General features: G+C 55.2%; 1 protein-coding gene across 1 annotated transcript in view; it reads left to right on the top strand.

Moving 5' to 3' along the window:
• Positions 1-16,777, top strand: part of TAF4 (TATA-box binding protein associated factor 4) — a 90,010-nt gene that overhangs the window by 1,471 nt on the left and 71,762 nt on the right. The window lies entirely within an intron of this gene.

The following is a 16,777-nucleotide window of genomic DNA, read 5'->3' on the forward strand; positions in this document are numbered from 1 at the left end:
TCCAGGAAGTTCTCCGCTGGTGGAATGCTAAGGTCATCTGTCCCGTAGGCCCGTGGCTGGAGCAGGCCGAGGGGCAGCCTCTACCCAGGTGCGGAGCCAGCCCGGGTAGCTGGCTGCTAGTGAACCAGAGGGGGTCGGCATAGCCTGCGTCCCTGTCGCTGTCCCTGACGTCCGCGGTGGCTGCCTGTGCCTGGGGCTGGTCTGTTTCGGAGTGTCTCAGCCAAGACTCCTAGTGGAGCGGTCCTTACCTGCTCCCGTCCTGTGTGTCCCTGACCGGGTTGGAAGGCTGAGCGCAGGGGCTCCCTGGGCCAGGCGATGGGGTCTGCAGAGCTGAGGGCAGTACCTGGGTCTGTGAGTGGCAGCAGCTGTTCCCTGCTCAGTTCTGCAGTTAGGCGTGTGGCCTGTGTCCCCACTTAGCCTTTCTACCCCTTGGCGACCCTGGGCTTGAGCCTCCTCAGTCTCCAGGCGAGGACGGGGGCGCCAGGCCCCTTCCTCGAGGCTCGGGAAGTCTGGATGGAAGGCTTGGGTTTCCCTGCTGCCACCAGGCAGGCAGAGATGTCAGGCGCACCCTGCGGGAGTCCTCCGGCGCGCAGCCTTGCTGAGAGTCACGCTCTGGAGTAGGGTTTCAGCACCGTGTGTGTCACTGTCTCTTCCAGAGCTGCGTTGGTGCCTAAAGGAAGGAGCGCCCAGCTACTCTGGTTGCTGCCCCCTCGGGAGGGCAGTGGGAGGGCAGTGGCAGCAGATGCTCTCGCTCCGTGCAGGGGTCTCGGGGTGATACTGGCTATGCTGCGGATGCCTGGGGCTCAGACGCTCCTTCTGCCTGGCAGTTCTCACGCTCCTGTCTAGTCTGCTGTCTCAGCGACTCCTCAGGGCCCCTCAAGTTTGACGGGAAAGATTGCCTGGCCAGCATTGCTGCTTTTGTCTGGGGCTCCCCGTCCCTCCCCAGCCGCCGTGGTGGGTGCTGGGCAGGGGAGCTCCTCCCCGGCCTGTGGTGACGCGTGCCGTGCAGTTGTAGCAGCGCGGTGGCAGCAGTAGTAGGAACTGCAAGGAGAGCGTGGGTCTCTCCTGCGTCCCCTCTCTGAAGGGAGCTATTGGTCACTTTGACAGGGTTGCAGCATCTTCAGAAGTGAAAGGTTTTCTTGTCCAAGTATGTGAGGTTCAGGGCTGGTGGTCAGACTCTGGACAGGGCAGGGGTAGGGAAAGCCTGTCTGGGCGGCTGCTAGGCTGCAGTTCTCCAGGGAGGAAGAGGGCTGTGAAGCCACTTCCCCGGGGTTGCTGAGACGCCCTTTACGACAAGCTTTTGGGGTACTGAAGCGTTTGTAGGGGTGTTTTGCCAAAGGCTTGGTTTTGCTGTTATATGTATGTTGACCTTTTAGTAGGAAATGTGGCTGATCTTTAGTAACGTAAAAAGGTGTTTGATGGCTATGATCTATTATGTAAACTATCACAATGCTTTATTTGTAAAGATGTTTTTCCAGTGGTCCCACGTGTCTCAGCGCAGGCCAGGTGCCTGTTGCACCCCTTTGGGTAGGTATCCGACTCTGTCTTGTGGGGCTGGCCAGGTCCTCTTGCTCTGAGCCTCTGCAGAGGTAAAGTCTCATCTCTCTCTTCTGGGAGGAGGTGGAGGAATCGTGGTTGGAAGAGGGCATCTCTGCTGTATTTATCATGAGTGATCCTGGGACTCACTTCCATCTTCTGTTTTAAGGTCAGTTTTAGAGTCGGGTGTGTTTGATGAAGAGACAACTTGAAAAACAACTGTAGGAGTGTTGACTGTGCGTGATTCCTGTGTGTGAGGATAGAGGAACAGCTCACACAGACGTTTGGGTGGCAGTGCTGAGAGCGGTGCTTTCAAGGAGCCGAATGCTACTGTCTTAAAAAAAAATGAAAGATTTACCCCATCTCTTCATGCCCCCCTGCAGTTGATCTACTGATGAGGAATTTTGATTAATTATGTTATTTATTTCAATAACAGCCCAAACAAAACAAAAAAAGTGTCAATAAAACTACCAGTGCCCCAAATCGGAGTACCTTCTTTTAAACAGTACAACTTAATTTTTTAAATCAAAATGGCAAATTGCAAATACTCTTGGTTACTTCCTGTAATTGATTGATCAGCGAATATTATTCTAGTTGGCTCCCTTTTCATTGAAATATTTCATGATAAAAATGTTTAGAACAAAGATGGAAGTAACTTATAAAAATAACTCTTGCTTGGCTAATAACTCATTCTCATTACAACTCAGTCTTGCAAACTGAGGAGGAGCTGGGAGTATTAGGGGTGGGCAGGGTTCTCAAAGCTGCATGTGGGTGTCAAGTGGAGTAGCAGACGGGTGGCAATTGGATGGGGTGTGAAAGGGCCTGCCCTTCCCAGGCCTTCCCTCCGTGGAGGTCTTGGGTGGGAGAAGGGAGGGGACAGAGGTTTCACCCTGAAGTCTTTAAGGCTAAGCCTTAGGCCTGAGTGTTTCAGCCCCACAGTGCACCGGGTATGTTGAATTTGGCTTTAGCTAGCTGTCTTGATGTTCTTTGTCAGGACAGTGTTGTAAAGACAGTTATGTTAATGTAATTGTAATTTGCTGGTTTGAGGTGCCAGAGTTTAAATTTTATTCACTGAGGAAAAATGAGAAAACTCAGTCTTTAGTGAGGTTGTTGCAGATGACACACTTGTCCCAAGATCACGGAAAAGCACTAGTTGTGTACAGCTTAGGATAGTCATAACGCCGTAGTCAGGTTGTGATTACAGCTGAAAGAAGAAAAAAGTGATCTGACACCCACATTAGCATGCTGGTAAATTGTTGAGAGATCTTTTCAAATCGGTGTAAGGTAAAGAAGCTCATTTCTGAAGGTTATCTTTTGGCCTGGCAAATTCGCATTTTCTTCAGTGTATCTTGGTCTATTGTGCTTTCATGCAGAATTTACTCTGCTGTTACTCTAAGATTTGGCCCAAGTGTAGATTCCCATTCCAGGACAGAAAAGCACTTTCTCACCATGGGCCTCGATCCCTTGGCCTAGGGAGCGTGCGCTTGCTGCGTGTTTTAGGATGAGTACTTCCAGGTGAATGTGTGTCTGCGGGTGCTGTCTGGAGCATTGGTTCCCATCTGTGGGGAAAGGGGGAAAAGGTCCACTAGCCCTTAATCGCGCTGTTGGGACAGGGGTTGGGTTTGGCGAGTCCAGGCCCATGCTGGGTGGCGGCATGCAGAGGGCCACCCCTGAGGTTGCAGGAACTATGAGTTCTGGTGGCAGCCAGTGCTCTGGCACAAGGGACATTCCTAGAAGTTTAGATTTTGTGACTTGAGGGCCCTGTTGCCGTTTGACCTGGGAGGAATGTGTTGTTCCTCAGAGCCTCGGCTTACCCAGCTGTAAAGGGGGGTTACTCGTTTGGTGAAGAATGTGAATTCTGTCAGGTTGGGCCAGCTAACACAGCTGTCAGGTGGCACTCACTATTCCAGACTCTCCCAGTTCCCCTCATTTTTCACTGATTTTCACACATTAATCCAGACTGGATGTTTTCTCAGTGACCGAGGTGTTTGGTGTGGCAGCTGACTGGTTCTGTCAATGGGGAAGTTACTGAGGTCTCAGGTGGGTCACCCTGGGGCAGCGGTTGCCAACATAGGGGAGGGTTGCAGTGGCCTTTGGAGGCCTGGACCTGGGTGGAGGGCTCACTTTAGGCTAGCGGCCTCAATCAGGTGTTTCTTTTGACATACTCAGGTAGGACTGACATTTGAAAAGAACAAAGAAAAAGAACTTTTGGGGAGCTGTGTAAAGACAGCCCTGGACAGCTCTGCCTAGCATAGGGCAGGGGCCCCGCTCTGGGCCTTCCCTTCCTCCCTGCTCCCTGCCCCGTGGCTGGGGTCGTCACCGTCGCCTTCGGGATGAACAGAGTCATCTTGGTGACAGGTTGGGATGGACCTCACCTGCCTTTGGTTTCTCAGAGCTGGTGACCCTCATGGGTTAGTGGCAGCCAGGACTTGGGGTCCTGTCACAGTCTTAGGAGCCTCTCTCCTCACTGCTTACTGTGCCCGAGCACTGCATTCACAGCAGAGGTCTATGAGTTTGAACAGAGGATGACGTTTGAAGTTCGTTACAGTTGCCCTGTTTCTTAGGGCCTGCGAGCTTTGTAGGAGAGGGTGTCCCGCTTGCTTCCGTGGCAAATGGACCTGAGGCAGGCCCTGAGCGCCTGGGAAGTTGGCCTTCTCCCAGGGCAGAGAGCAGAGCCACCCTGGCTCCCAGGACTGCCCCCGGGCTCCCCGGTGTGCTGTGGAAGTTGCCCCTTAGACATGGGCACAGGGTGGCCGGGAGGCGGCGTCTGGTCAGAGTAGCACAGACCCGGCTCAGCAGAACAGGGTGGTGGGCGTGTCTGCATCCTGAAATCAGAGTGGAATCGAGGTAGTTCCTGTTCTGCCTCCAAAGCCTTTTCTTCCATATAATGTGAGTTTTCTTCCACTTAAGTGATAAATTTGAAGAAAGCTTTTATAAATTGTTGGTTATATGTGAGTTGATCAAAGCATAATTAGCAGCTGTGTTTGAGGATCTTGAAGCAGAGGTGTAACAGGGCTCTGGAGAAGCTTGCCTGAGATTTGGGGTAATTTGCAGGGTTCCTGAAGTGCTTTGCTTTGCTTCTTCGTGGTGCTCAGTAGGAACCCCCAAGCCCTCCATCATCCAGGGAACAGTTGCTGTTTAGGGTGTTCACCTGTGGTGCCCGGCTCAGGCAGCGTGATGGTGGCCTTTACTTAATCAGGCCTTTGATAGCAATAAAGCAGTTAAATAAAGGGGGCTTTTTGCTGCAGGCCCTTCTGTGCCGAGTGCTGTGCACCTGGGCTTCTTGGATGCTTCTGCTTCCAGGTGGGCCTGCGGTTGCTATAGCATTGTGGTGTCAGCTGCAAACATGTACACAGCTGTTCTTTCCAATTCTTGCTTGGAATAGTGAAGTAGAGTAAGTGCTGTCAAGTTATGTTTGAAAATGGGGTACTTAATTTTTCCATGGTTGGACCATGAAAGTTTTGAGTGAAAACTTTTGATTTTTACATATCTCAGATGAACGTTTGCACCAAAGATGTACAGCTTTCAAAAAACAAGGAGATACATGTTGTCCACCATGAGGCCCCTCTCCCATTTGAGAAAGTACCTGGTGTCCCCTGTTGGTCAGTCCGCGGTGGTCCCAGGCTCTTCTCCAGGCCTGCCTTCTGCCTGGAGCAGGCCATGCTGCTGTGTGCAGGGTGAGGTAGTGAAGTGCCCCCAGCTTCTCCCGCCATGGGTGTCATGTTGTGGAGCAGAAGTTGTGGTTGGGAACCGCGTGTGAGGACAGGAGAAGCTGTCTGTTGGGGACTGCGTTTGGGGACTGGAGAAGTTGGCCCCCCGAGCCCCATTGTACGTGGCCTTGTGTGTAGACCTGTGTCCGTCCTTCCTGAGGTCTCGATGGGCCCTTTCTGTCCCTCACTGGGCATCACTGGAAAGCGCCAATGTGAGGAAGGCACACGTGGCATCTTGATCTCGAAGTTGTGAGAGGAGTGTGGCCAGGTAGGGTGGTGTTGGGGCACATGGATCTTGGAGGGACCATTTCCAAATAGTTAGGAAACCCCAGAAACAGTTTTTTATGTCTATCAAATTTGACGTTAGGTTTTACAATGAGGGCCCTGCAGTAAGAAGGTCTGTGGCTGCCAAGGGAATTGTTTCGGGGTTGGGGTCAGAGGTCTGAGTGGACAGTGCATGGACAAGGCAGGACACTAGGAGCCAGGGAGCTGAGCCCTTCTCCGGGTGCTGGGTGTGGCCAGAGCACACCCGGGGCAGAGGCTTTGTGGGTCAGCTGGTCCACTGTGGGCTGCAGACACTGTGGGCGGAGGTGCTACAGGTGGCAAGGTGGGCACCTTGTTCCACGGGGTTGGGGGACACAGCCTTTCATTTTCTGACTGCACTAAAGTGTGTGGGACAACGACCTTTGAAGGTTTTTTAAAGGAAGTTCTGTGTCTTTTGCGGAGGAGCGTGGTCTCCGTGGTGTTCACAGGAGCCACGCACGGTGCTCAGAGCATGGCCAGAACTCACAGGCCTGCCTTGCTTTGGAGCTTTGCAGAAGGTTACGAATGTCAGTGTCAGAAGCATCATGACAGGAACGAGGGGTGACACGGGAAGCAGGCTCGATTGGTTTTTTTATGTAAGTGTAAAAAAGTTATTAGTTACTTCAACATGATTTTTCTGATTATAAAATTAGTTTTTATTCATTATAGGAAGTTTGGGAAGTAAACTGTGAAGAAGAAAATAACGGTCCCTTGTAACATCACCTGGCCCAGACTGCTAAAATTATGGGGTGTCTCACTTCAGCCTGTGTCCGGTGCAGATCTGTTTCTGTGTTTTTCTGTAATCACAGACCTGTGACCCAAGTCTGTGCTTTGCCTTGTCCTGTGTCTGGTGCACTTTCTCTTGGCCCTCGGTGGTCTCAGGCTCCAGCATTTGGTAACAGGCCCCTGTGCCAGGGTGCTGTGCTGATGGTGACAAGTGGCCCCCGTAGGCGAATGCCTTTATGTCTAACTGTGTGTGTGTGTGTGTGTGTGTCTGGTGGGTTGAGCATTTTCAAGGCTTTGATACATATCATCTTCCACCAGATTACACTTTTAAAACCATTGCCAGAATATGACTTTTGGAGATGGATACCATTTTAAAGGAAGAAAATCATGTCCAGTTTTAAGTTGCATTTCTTTGAGTGAAATTAGACCTCGTTCATGCGGATGTTGGCTATTTATTCTTGCCAACTGTGCCTATTTGTATAAGTGCGTTTTTGTTTTTTCTGTTTTTTCGAGACAGAGTCTCACTCCATTATACAGGCTGGAGTGCAGTGGCGCAATCTCAGCTCACTGCAACCTCCGCCTCCTGGGATCAAGTGATTCTCATGCCTCAGCCTCCCAAGTAGCTGGCAATACAGGCGTGTACCACCACACCCAGCTAATTGTTGTATTTTCAGTAGAGATGGGGTTTCACCATGTTGGCCAGGTTGGTCTCGAACTCCTGACCTCAAGTGCTCCACCTGCCTCGGCCTCGCAAAGTGCTGGGATTACAGGTGTGAGCCACTGCGCCTGGCCTGCATGAGCGTGTTCCGAGGGTGTGTACTGGGCCCCGGGGAAGGCTGATGAGGGTACCAGGGTTCAGCTGTTGGGGATCCCAGGCTGACAGCCCCTGCTTTCATGGTGTGTCCGTTGTGGGGGCCAGGCAGTTAACAGGCAAACAGATCAGCAGGTATGTCTGATTGTGATTAGCACCCTTGGGTGAGAGGGGACTGCTGGGCAGGGTAGTCAGGGAAGGCTTTCCCAGGAGGCTGAGAGATGAAAAAGGGGTCAGCCACATGCTACTGGGACTTGTATCCAGGCCGAGGAAAGAGCAGAAGGGGTCCCCCGTGCAGATTGTAGGGCTGCCCTCTGATAGTGTGAATTGATATTGTAGGGCTGCCTGTACACAGTGTGAATTGATTGTATCACAGGGCTGCCCCCAGGTAGTGTGAATTGGTTGTATTGCAGGGCTGCCTCTAGGCAGTGTGAATTGATTGTTTTGCAGGGCTGCCCCCAGGCAGTGTGAATTGATTGTCTTGCAGGACTGCCCACAGGCAGTGTGAATTGATTGTATCACAGGGCTGCACACAGCATGAAGTGAGTGTATTGCAGGGCTGCCCCCAGGCAGTGTGAATTGATTGTATTGCAGGACTGCCCACAGGCAGTGTGAATTGATTATATTGCAGGGCTGCCCCCAGGCAGTGTGAATTGAGCGTATTGCAGGGCTGCCCCCAGGCAGTGTGAATTGAGTGTATTGCAGGACTGCCCACAGGCAGTGTGAATTGATTGTATCGCAGGGCTGCACACAGCATGAATTGAGTGTATTGCAGGGCTGCCCCCAGGCAGTGTGAATTGATTGTATTGCAGGACTGCCCACAGGCAGTGTGAATTGATTATATTGCAGGGCTGCCCCCAGGCAGTGTGAATTGAGTGTATTGCAGGGCTGCCCTCAGGCAGTGTGAATTGAGTGTATTGCAGGGCTGCCCCCAGGCAGTGTGAATTGATTCCAAGTGCCTCAGTGGCTGGAAGCCATTGAGGGTTTGAAGCTGGATAGGGCATAATTTGAAGTTGTATGTTGAGGTCACTTTTGCGTCTGAGCTGTGGAATGTGGGGGTGGTTGTGGCAGGGGCCCAGGGCAGATGGTGGGGCTTAGGGAGGTGTGGATGGGCTGGAGGGAGGGGGGAGGACAAAGGCTCTTGTGGAATGAGATTGAGGTGGGCAGGCGGGGTGAGAGGGAACGTCAGTGGTGGTTAGTGGGAGGCAGGAGCTCGGGGGAGCAGCTGGCACAGGCCAGGGTCTGGGAGTCATGGTGTTGCTGGCTCTGACGGCCGTGACGGTGTTATGAGCCTGTAGAGTAGACTAGAAGAGCCGTAGAAGGCTGCCCTGCAGGTGCCGGCACCTCCAAGGCTGGGCCAGCTTGGGAGCCAGGAAGTAGGGCTGGGAGAGGCAGGCATTCATAGGGCGCATCTGTCCAGCAGTGCTGGGAGTGGGATACCCGGTGAGGGTGGACACCTGGGTGCAGGAGCCTGGTGGAGGAGGTTGCAGGAGGGGTGGCCCAGAGCAAAGATCTGTCAGCTCTTGGGGCGGAAGGACATGGCGTGGCCGTTGCTGAGAGCCTTGTGTGGTGGAGTAGCGTTTGTTGCAAGGTTGGCGTCTCTCCTGGCCTCCAGTGCAGCGATGGCGGAGGTAGCATGGTTGTGATGGAGGCCGCTTTGCTCTTGCGCGTGCAGTCCTCGCCTTCCTGCCGCATGTTGGCATCCATAGATTCACAGATATGTAGATCTCTAGAGCCAGAAAAGTCCTGGAAGAGAGTCCCCCTCCACAAAGATGCTGAGGCTCACAGAGGTGACCGGCTTCTCCAAAACCCCGTGGCCACTTAATGGAGGCCACATGCCACAGGGCACCTGTCACTCCTTCAGGCTTCCTCCTTCATGCTTGTGCTGCTGAGAGAGACTGGAAATGGTTCAGCTTGGAGCGAACTTATGGACTTAAAACCCCTAAAGCACAGGGGCTTTCAAAGAGAAAATCCACAGAATGGAATATCCTGAGTGCATGGTGAGGGGCTGTTGCACTGGGGTGGGTCTGTGTGGCGCGTGGCCTCACCTGATCATCCTACTGTGTCCTGTGGGCCCTCCAGTGCTTGGGCTCCCCCCAGCTGGTGGCTGTCTGCTAGGTCTAGGCCACCTCATCTGCCTGGGGAGGCCCATGTCTGTCAGTTCCTGCAGTCCTGCGGCTGCAAGGGCGTCAAGTGGCCAGGAGGCACTCCTGGTCTTAAGGCCGTTGCTCAGAAGTGACCCAGGCCTCTCCCTACTTCCAGCCGAGAAGACTTTGTCATTGGCCGTGTCCGTCTGCACAGAGTGCTGGGTGGTTCGGCTTGTGCCTGGGGGCAGGGTGGGATATGGGTGGACAGCCAGCAGGCCTCAGACCGTGCATGGCCTTCGTGGGCCTGGGGGATGAGTTTGGTTGGTTGGTCAACAAACGTTCACTCGGCAGTGAGCTCAGGTGAGACCTTGTGGATCTGGCAGCTTGCTGACGGAGTTGCTTGGGGAGAGCTGCAGGTCGGCATGGACGGGCGGAGGCAAGGTGCACGGATGCAGCTTCTCAGCATAGACGTCGCTCGCCGGCTCCCTTCTCCAGAGTACCTTCTCAAGGTGGGCGTCTTCTCTGTTCAGATGTGGGTGCCCCAGCGTTTCCCTGCTGCTCCTGCCTGACCGGGCACTTAATGGAGCCACTTAGTGATGGATCCAGAGCAGCAGAGAGCTGGGCCAGGAGCTTGTCACAGGGCAGTGCAAGGGCAGTCCTGGTCCACCGGCTTAGCGGCCTCGTGGGCTCCTGGCTTCAGGATGGTGCTTGCACTCAGGGCCACCGTGGCTCTCCCTTCACCCCACCATCGATTAGACACAGAGCTCTGAGAGTTTGGAAAGCACGGACTGGGTGTCTTGGAGGCTGTGATTCTGGACGGGTGACAGGGCCTCCCTCTTCCACTTTTGGGTGCTCTGTGGGCCAGACGCAGCTCTGCCTGGGCCTGAAGGCTGGGCTTGGGGATGGCATCACCTCAGTGCCTTGGAGGTTGTGGGTGTGCCACCAGAGTTCCTGTGTGGGAAGGGCTGCCACCTGCCTTGGGCCACACGGTTCCAGCCCTGGAGACCTGGTGTTGTGGGGGGTGGCGGAAGGGACCTGATGTCATGGGGTGTGGTGCGAAGGAATTGGTGTTTTGTGGGGTGATGTGAGGGACCTGATGGTACGAGTGGTGGCGTGAGGGACCTGGGGTGTGGGGGATGGCTCGAGGGACCTGGTGGTGTGGGGAGTGGTGTGAGGGACCTGGGATGCAGGGGATCGCGCGAGGGACCTGGGATGTGGGGGATGGCCTGAGGGACCTGGTGGTGTGGGAGTGGCTTGAGGGACCTGGGGTGTGGGGTGTGAGGGACGGTGTGAGGGACCTGGTGGTGTGAGGGGCGGCGCGAGGCACCTGGGGTGTGGGGGGTGGCGCGAGGCACCTGGAGCGTGAGCCTGCAGTTCACAGAGGGAGGCAGTGTGGGGACGGTGGTGTTCAAGCCATGGGACACTTGCCCGTCTGTTGTGGGGGAGGTGACAAGATACCAGCCCAGACACCTGGGCAGGGACATTCTAGTGGTGCAGGGGAGGCAGTGACGCACAGGGCACACATGGGCTGGGGCTGGGGTGTGGAGCGGGTGTGGGGCAGGGCACCCTGGGGTTTGTCGATCTCAGCCGACTGGAGGCGGCTGGTCCCAGATGGCAGCGCTGGGGGTCAGGTTCAGGAGGAGATGGAGAAGTAGGTCCCTGACTGTGGTGAGGGGGTCAAAGGACAGTTTCTTTGTTTTTTCCTGTTTGTTTTTTAAGGAGAGATCTTGGAGCCAGGCTCAATAGCGGAAATGAAGTGCGCCCCATTTGGATTCGTGCTTCGGGTTGGTGCGAGTTAGGCTGGATGAGGATGGGTGGGGCGGGAGGGGGAGGTTGAGCCTTTGATGTGCTTTATGTCAGCCACTTCATCCAGGCCACTGTCATTTAGCCTGCACCCCGCTACTGCACCCCACTTGGAGCTGGTTGGCCCGGGCACGTCTGCGGTGCTCGGTGGCCATGCTGTGCTGCAGGGATGCAGGGAGTCCACGGTGCAGGATGCAGAAGGGGAAGGTGGCCTTCCTGTCATCTCTCTTCCTTGTGGTTGTGGAGGTGACGTGGCCCAGCAGGGGGTTGGTTGTCTCTCTGCAGGCCCTAGAGCCTGGTGGGAGGCGGCAACCTTGGTTTGTCCAGGAAGGGGTGGCAGATGTCCAGAATGGAGCATGTCCTGTGGGTGCAGGTTCCTCACGGGTGGATCTGTCTCATCACTGCATCCCTGCTGCCCGGGACGCCCCTGAGGTACCGATGGCCTGGCCAGTGACGGCTGCAGGAGGCTTGGCAGGGGCAGCGTTGAGGGCCACAGACCACTTGCCCTGAGGTTCTGAAGTGGTGCCATGGCAGGGGCCAGGCCCCTCAGAGGAGGGACTGTGGGGACTGAGGGACTGTCCCGATGGCTGTGGGGGTCACCGAGCGGATGGGGAGGGAGGGTGGCCTCTGTGGATCAGGGCTCTGGTGGTGGGAAAGCAGGTCTGGGACAGTCCCAGCCCTGTGTCCTATGGCGGTGAGACGGGTGGGAGTGAGCGGCGGATGGGACTCATGCTGCAGGGCCGAGATGACGAAGTTCCCTCTGCCCGTGCAGCCTGGGGAGGGCAGTCCTAGGGCCCTGTGGGGAGGGAGCATTGCTGAGTGGCTCCCTGCCTGACAGGAGTATCCTATGAGAGGAGGCCTGAGAGTAGCCAGGCCGGGTGGTGATGCCCTGCGACTGCTTCGGGCACAGTGGGCCCAGAACCCCCGGTGTCCCACGTCAAGAGCTGAGCACCCTGGGTGTCTGGCCAGTGGGCAGGAAGGGGCCTCTGTGACTGGCTGGGGCGCAGGCCTGGGCCTCGCTGGAACCCTCGCTGCTGGTCCCACAGGGGACTTGGTCCCTTCTTGCTGCTCAGCCCCAGCACCCGCGGGGCGGCCCTGCCCCCTGCCTTCCACTTGACCCTGGAGGCCATGGGCTGAGGTTCATTTTGGACGTGATTTCCTCCCTTTCTGAACCTCCTTGTAACTTTTCGAGAGAGTGCTGTTGACTTCAGATGCTTCCCCTGTGAGGGGTGAAAATGTTTTCTTCCCAGCTCTGAGCTGCTCTGTGGGAGGGGCCCTGCCTGGGGTCTCCACTGATCCCCCAGTGCCCAGGGTGGTGTGGGTAGCGGCAGAAAGGGGCCTTGCTGGGTGGGTGCAGGAGGAAGCAGCGCTGGGCATGCCTTGTTCTGGGGGGTCAGGTGTGGGGGTTCTGATCTCTTAGGGCCAACGTGTGCAGGGACGAGGACACTGAGGCTCGCATTTCTATGAACTGCTCAAGGCCATGTGGCTGGTGGGGCCTGAGGCTAGAGACCCGGGCTCTGGAACCTCTGCCCTGGCCCTGCCTCCCTCTGGAGTGACCCTGGTGGCAGCTGTGGATTGCTGGGGAGTTGGGAGTTGGGCTGGGGTGCATGGTGGACGAGGGGCAGGGTGCGGGGCTGAGGCAGGCAGGGATCTGGGCCATGGTGGTTCTCTGCAGGTGTGAGTATGGGTGTGACTCAGGCAGACGAGACCCAGGACGATGCGGAGAGCAGGGCCTTCCTCTGCAGGCACTGGGGACCCCTGAAGGCTGTGGAGTGGAAGAGCCAGAAGGTCTGGCCTGGGTTCTAGATGTTGGTCCTGATGACACACTGGAGACAGAATCAGAAACGGCGGTGGTCACTGAGCAGGGGATGCAGAAGTGGGCCTGTGTGTTGTGGCTGCTGGGTGCTGGCTGGTGCCAGGCACTGTGTGCGCCTCCCATGCTCACCACTGCCCTACAGGGCAGATGTTTGGGGTCCGTGTCCTGGACAGGTCACAGACACTTGCACAGAAGCTCAGCCTGGGAACCCCGCTTGCAGGGTCTCGGCACGTCCTGATGGTGGGGATAGTGGGGCAGATGTGGAAGGCGGGCGTGGGCGCTGCTGCACCTGGAGAACCAGCAGCCAGGATGGGGCTGGTGGGTGGTGCCAGTGGAGGCACAGTACAGATGCTGCAGCTTGGAGTTGGGGGATGGAGCCTGGTGACTGAGGTGGGCATGCGGGGAGAGGGCTGGTGTGGGGACGGAGCCCGGTGACCGAGGTGGGCATGCGGGGAGAGGGCTGGTGTGGGGACGGAGCCCGGTGACCGAGGTGGGCATGCGGGGAGAGGGCTGGGGGGAATGGAGCCCGGTGACCGAGGTGGGCATGCAGGGAGAGGGCTGGGGGGCACGGCGCCCAGTGATCAAGGTGGGCATGTGGGGAGAGGGCCCGGAGGGGGGACGGTGCCCAGTGATCGAGGTGGGCATGTGGGGAGAGGGCCCGGGGGGCATGGAGCCCAGGGACCGAGGTGGGCATGCCAGGAGAGGGCCCTGGGGGGATGGTGCCTGGTCACAAGGTGGGCATACAGGGAGAGGGCCTGTGGGGACGGAACCTGGTGACGGAGGTGGGCACGTGGGGAGACGATCCTGCTTAACGGTGGTGTGGCCCCACACGAGGACCCTGGAAGTGCAGTGGGTTTGTGTTGCATGAGAGTAGGGGCACCTCTGTTAGGGGAAGAGCAGGGCCCACCCCGGGGACAGGAGGGAGGGGCTAGCTAGGACCTGCTGGCCAGCTGGAGTCAGGGAGATTCCAGCCAGGCCCTGCAGGTGGTCCTGTCTGTGGTTGTCCTCACTGCTCTGTACTCGGGATGCCCAGCTGAGCAAATCACTTGACACCTCCCATCTTTTCCTAGGTGTGTCCAGGAGGAGCTAGTACAGGGCTGGGCTGCCTCTTGGCTTTTAGAAAAGCATTTGTGGCACAACAGAACCCTGAGAGGCAGCCCCTTTCTCATCTGGGACTTGGGCAGGCACGCGCCAGCCTGCCCTGTGTGGGAGGGTGCTAGGTATGTCACAGCCACAGGGAATTGAATCGGCACTGAGCCCCAGGGCTTCAGGGGATTTTCAGAGGTGACTTTGAGACTTGATTTCTTCCACACACCCCTCCCCGTATTGTGGCTCTGGCTCTGGGTGGGGACCAGGCATCTTGATGAGGGGGTGGTCCAGTGAGGGTGTGGGTGCTGGGGAGCTAGGTCTGGGATGACCCTGATGTGGGGCGGTCCCGGGGCGGGGTCGCCGGTGTCAGGCAGCGCCCGTGTTTGAACATCTCGGCGAGGAATCCCGGGTGCTGGTGTTTATAAAAATAGACCTGCGGCTTCCGTGGCTGTGTCCTTTTTGGTATGATTGACATTTGATAGCGTGTGTTTGTATTCTGCCGTGTTCCTGTGGTGGGAGCCAGGGGCGACTCTTCTCATGGCGAAGCCTGGTTGGTGCTGAAGCGCGTTGCATCACCTGGGCTTGATGGTGCGCTGTGCGCTCACGGCAGAGGCAGAGGCTGCAGCATCTTCCGCCACCGTTTCCATCTCTTTTTATGCCAGCTATTTCCAGTGCGATGGTGCCTCTAGCGCTGTCCTGAGTGTGGCCTGTTGTGCATGCGATGGGGTCTTCACTTGCCTGTGGACTTACTCTTCTCAGCGCCCCTTTCCTGTGCGGGGGTGGGGAGGGTCTCGCTGTAGAAAGAAGAGGGTAGAGCAGGTGCCCTGAGACTGTGTGATCTCTTCCTTCTAAAGGAGCTCTCGAATATTCATCAGCTTTAAGAGAAGTCCATGCTCTGAGTGCCTCCTTAACCAGACCTTGGTGTGACTCTCTCAGAAAAAAAAAGAGTGTTTCTAGAAGGTCAGTGTTTCAGGGGTGTCAGTGCAGGCTGGTGGTGTGGTCTCTCGGGGTAAGCAGGGAGCCTGGTCAGCTTTGGGATTGCAGTGGTGGCTGCCATAGCCCCATGCTAGTAAGAGTGTGTCCCGCTCATAGTGACACTGAAGTTGTCCTTCTGAAAAGAGACTAATTGTCGAAGAATAGATGAGTAAGACACAGTGATGGTCTTTATGACTGTGGCTGGAGAAAGATTTCCTAGGATACAAATAGCATGAACTAATAGGGCAGAAAGTCGATACATAGGACTTCAAAATTAAAGGAAAACTTTCGTTAGTTGACAGATGTTGTTAAGACAATGAAAAGGCAAGCCGTCGACTGGGAGAAAATATTTATATCTAACAAAGAACTCGTATCCAGAATACGTAAAGAACTCTCACGACTAAATAACAAGACGACAAACAACGGTTAAAAATGGGCAGAGGGTTTGAATAGACCCAAAAGAAGGTGCACAGATGGCTCGCAGGTGTATGAAAAGGTGCTCACATAGTTAGACTCCAGGACATAAAACCCCAGTAGGATGCTGCAGCTGGTAACACAGCCACCTAAAAACAGCTGGAGTTAAACTGACAGCCATCCCGTGTGTTGGTGGGTGTGGAGGTCCTGGGACCCTCAACGCTGACAGTTAGGAGAAGTGTAAAAAGTTAAGTACTGATTGACCGTGTGCGGCAGCCCCCACCCAGGATATTTGGAAAGAACCGAAGTGTCCGTCCTGCCATGAGTGGTGACAGGTGATGTGATATATCTGTATGGTGAGATGCTGCTCAGCTCCACGCAGGAGCGGATCACGACACATGCAGCAATACAGTGAATCTACAAAATTCCCCACCAGGTGCAAGAAGCCGGGAGGGAAAGACCGCCTATCGAACAATTTCATTTGTATGAAATTCTAGAAAAAGCTAAGCTGGAACAGTCGTGGTTGCCTGGACTGAGGGTGATGTAGTGTGGCATTAGGGCATGTTTTAAGCGAATAGAAACGTTTTAAATCTTGATTGTGGTAGTGGTTACACAACTGTATACATTTGCCCAAACTTTTCAAATTGCACACTTAAAATAGGTGAATTTTGTTTTATGTAAACTGTATTTCAGTAAAGCTGTACCAAGTCCCTGGGGCCATGTTCCTTCCTGTTGCCTGTAGCGTGGTGTTCCGGGGAAGGAAAGGCAGTTGTGGCTGTGGTTGTCATTTGTGTCTCATTTGTTGGTACAGAATCCCAATGTCTGCCGTCTGCTGCACCGGGGCGCCGCAGAGCGAGGGCTTTCAGCGCCCTGGGGGGAAACAGCCTTGTTAACTGCCTCTTAAATCTGATGCTGGCTGTGGAACTTTGCATTTCTTTAGGAGAGAATCAGTATTTGGAAGTGTTTGTGTGAGAGAAGGAAAATTTGTTAGTTATAGTTGTGAAAAAGAGGTTACTGCTATTCCTGCAGAGGACACAGATGAGGAGCTGTGTGTTTGGGACCTGTTTGTACCCCCGGCATCAGTTCTGTTTTCCCTTTGTCCAAGCAGGAGCGTCTGCTCTGTATTAGATGAGAAAGTGTTTTCACGTCCGTCGGCTCTTTCGCCACAGATCTGTTGCGTTCTCCTCAGCATTCACCCTTTCCAGGAGCAGGTGTGTGGCAATAGCTTATGTAGCCTTATACTCACAAACAAGGCAGTTTTCTGGCTTTTAAATAGTTATTTTCTTTCTGAGTAGTATGTACTCATTCTATAAAATTTGATAAATGCAAAAAAGTATGGAAAAGAAACGCATGCTAATCTGTATTCCTGTCACCAAGGGAGAACTGTAGAACCGAGACCACGGGTGTGTGGCTCAGGCGGCGTCGCTGGTTCATCCCACAACGGAGTGCTCGCACGTGCAGGGATTCTGCGCCTGTTCTCTGAAGCTGAAACCCAAACAGGCACGCT

The sequence above is a fragment of the Symphalangus syndactylus genome, chromosome 24, assembly GCF_028878055.3.
Source record: "Symphalangus syndactylus isolate Jambi chromosome 24, NHGRI_mSymSyn1-v2.1_pri, whole genome shotgun sequence".
NCBI classification, from domain to species: domain Eukaryota; kingdom Metazoa; phylum Chordata; class Mammalia; order Primates; family Hylobatidae; genus Symphalangus; species Symphalangus syndactylus.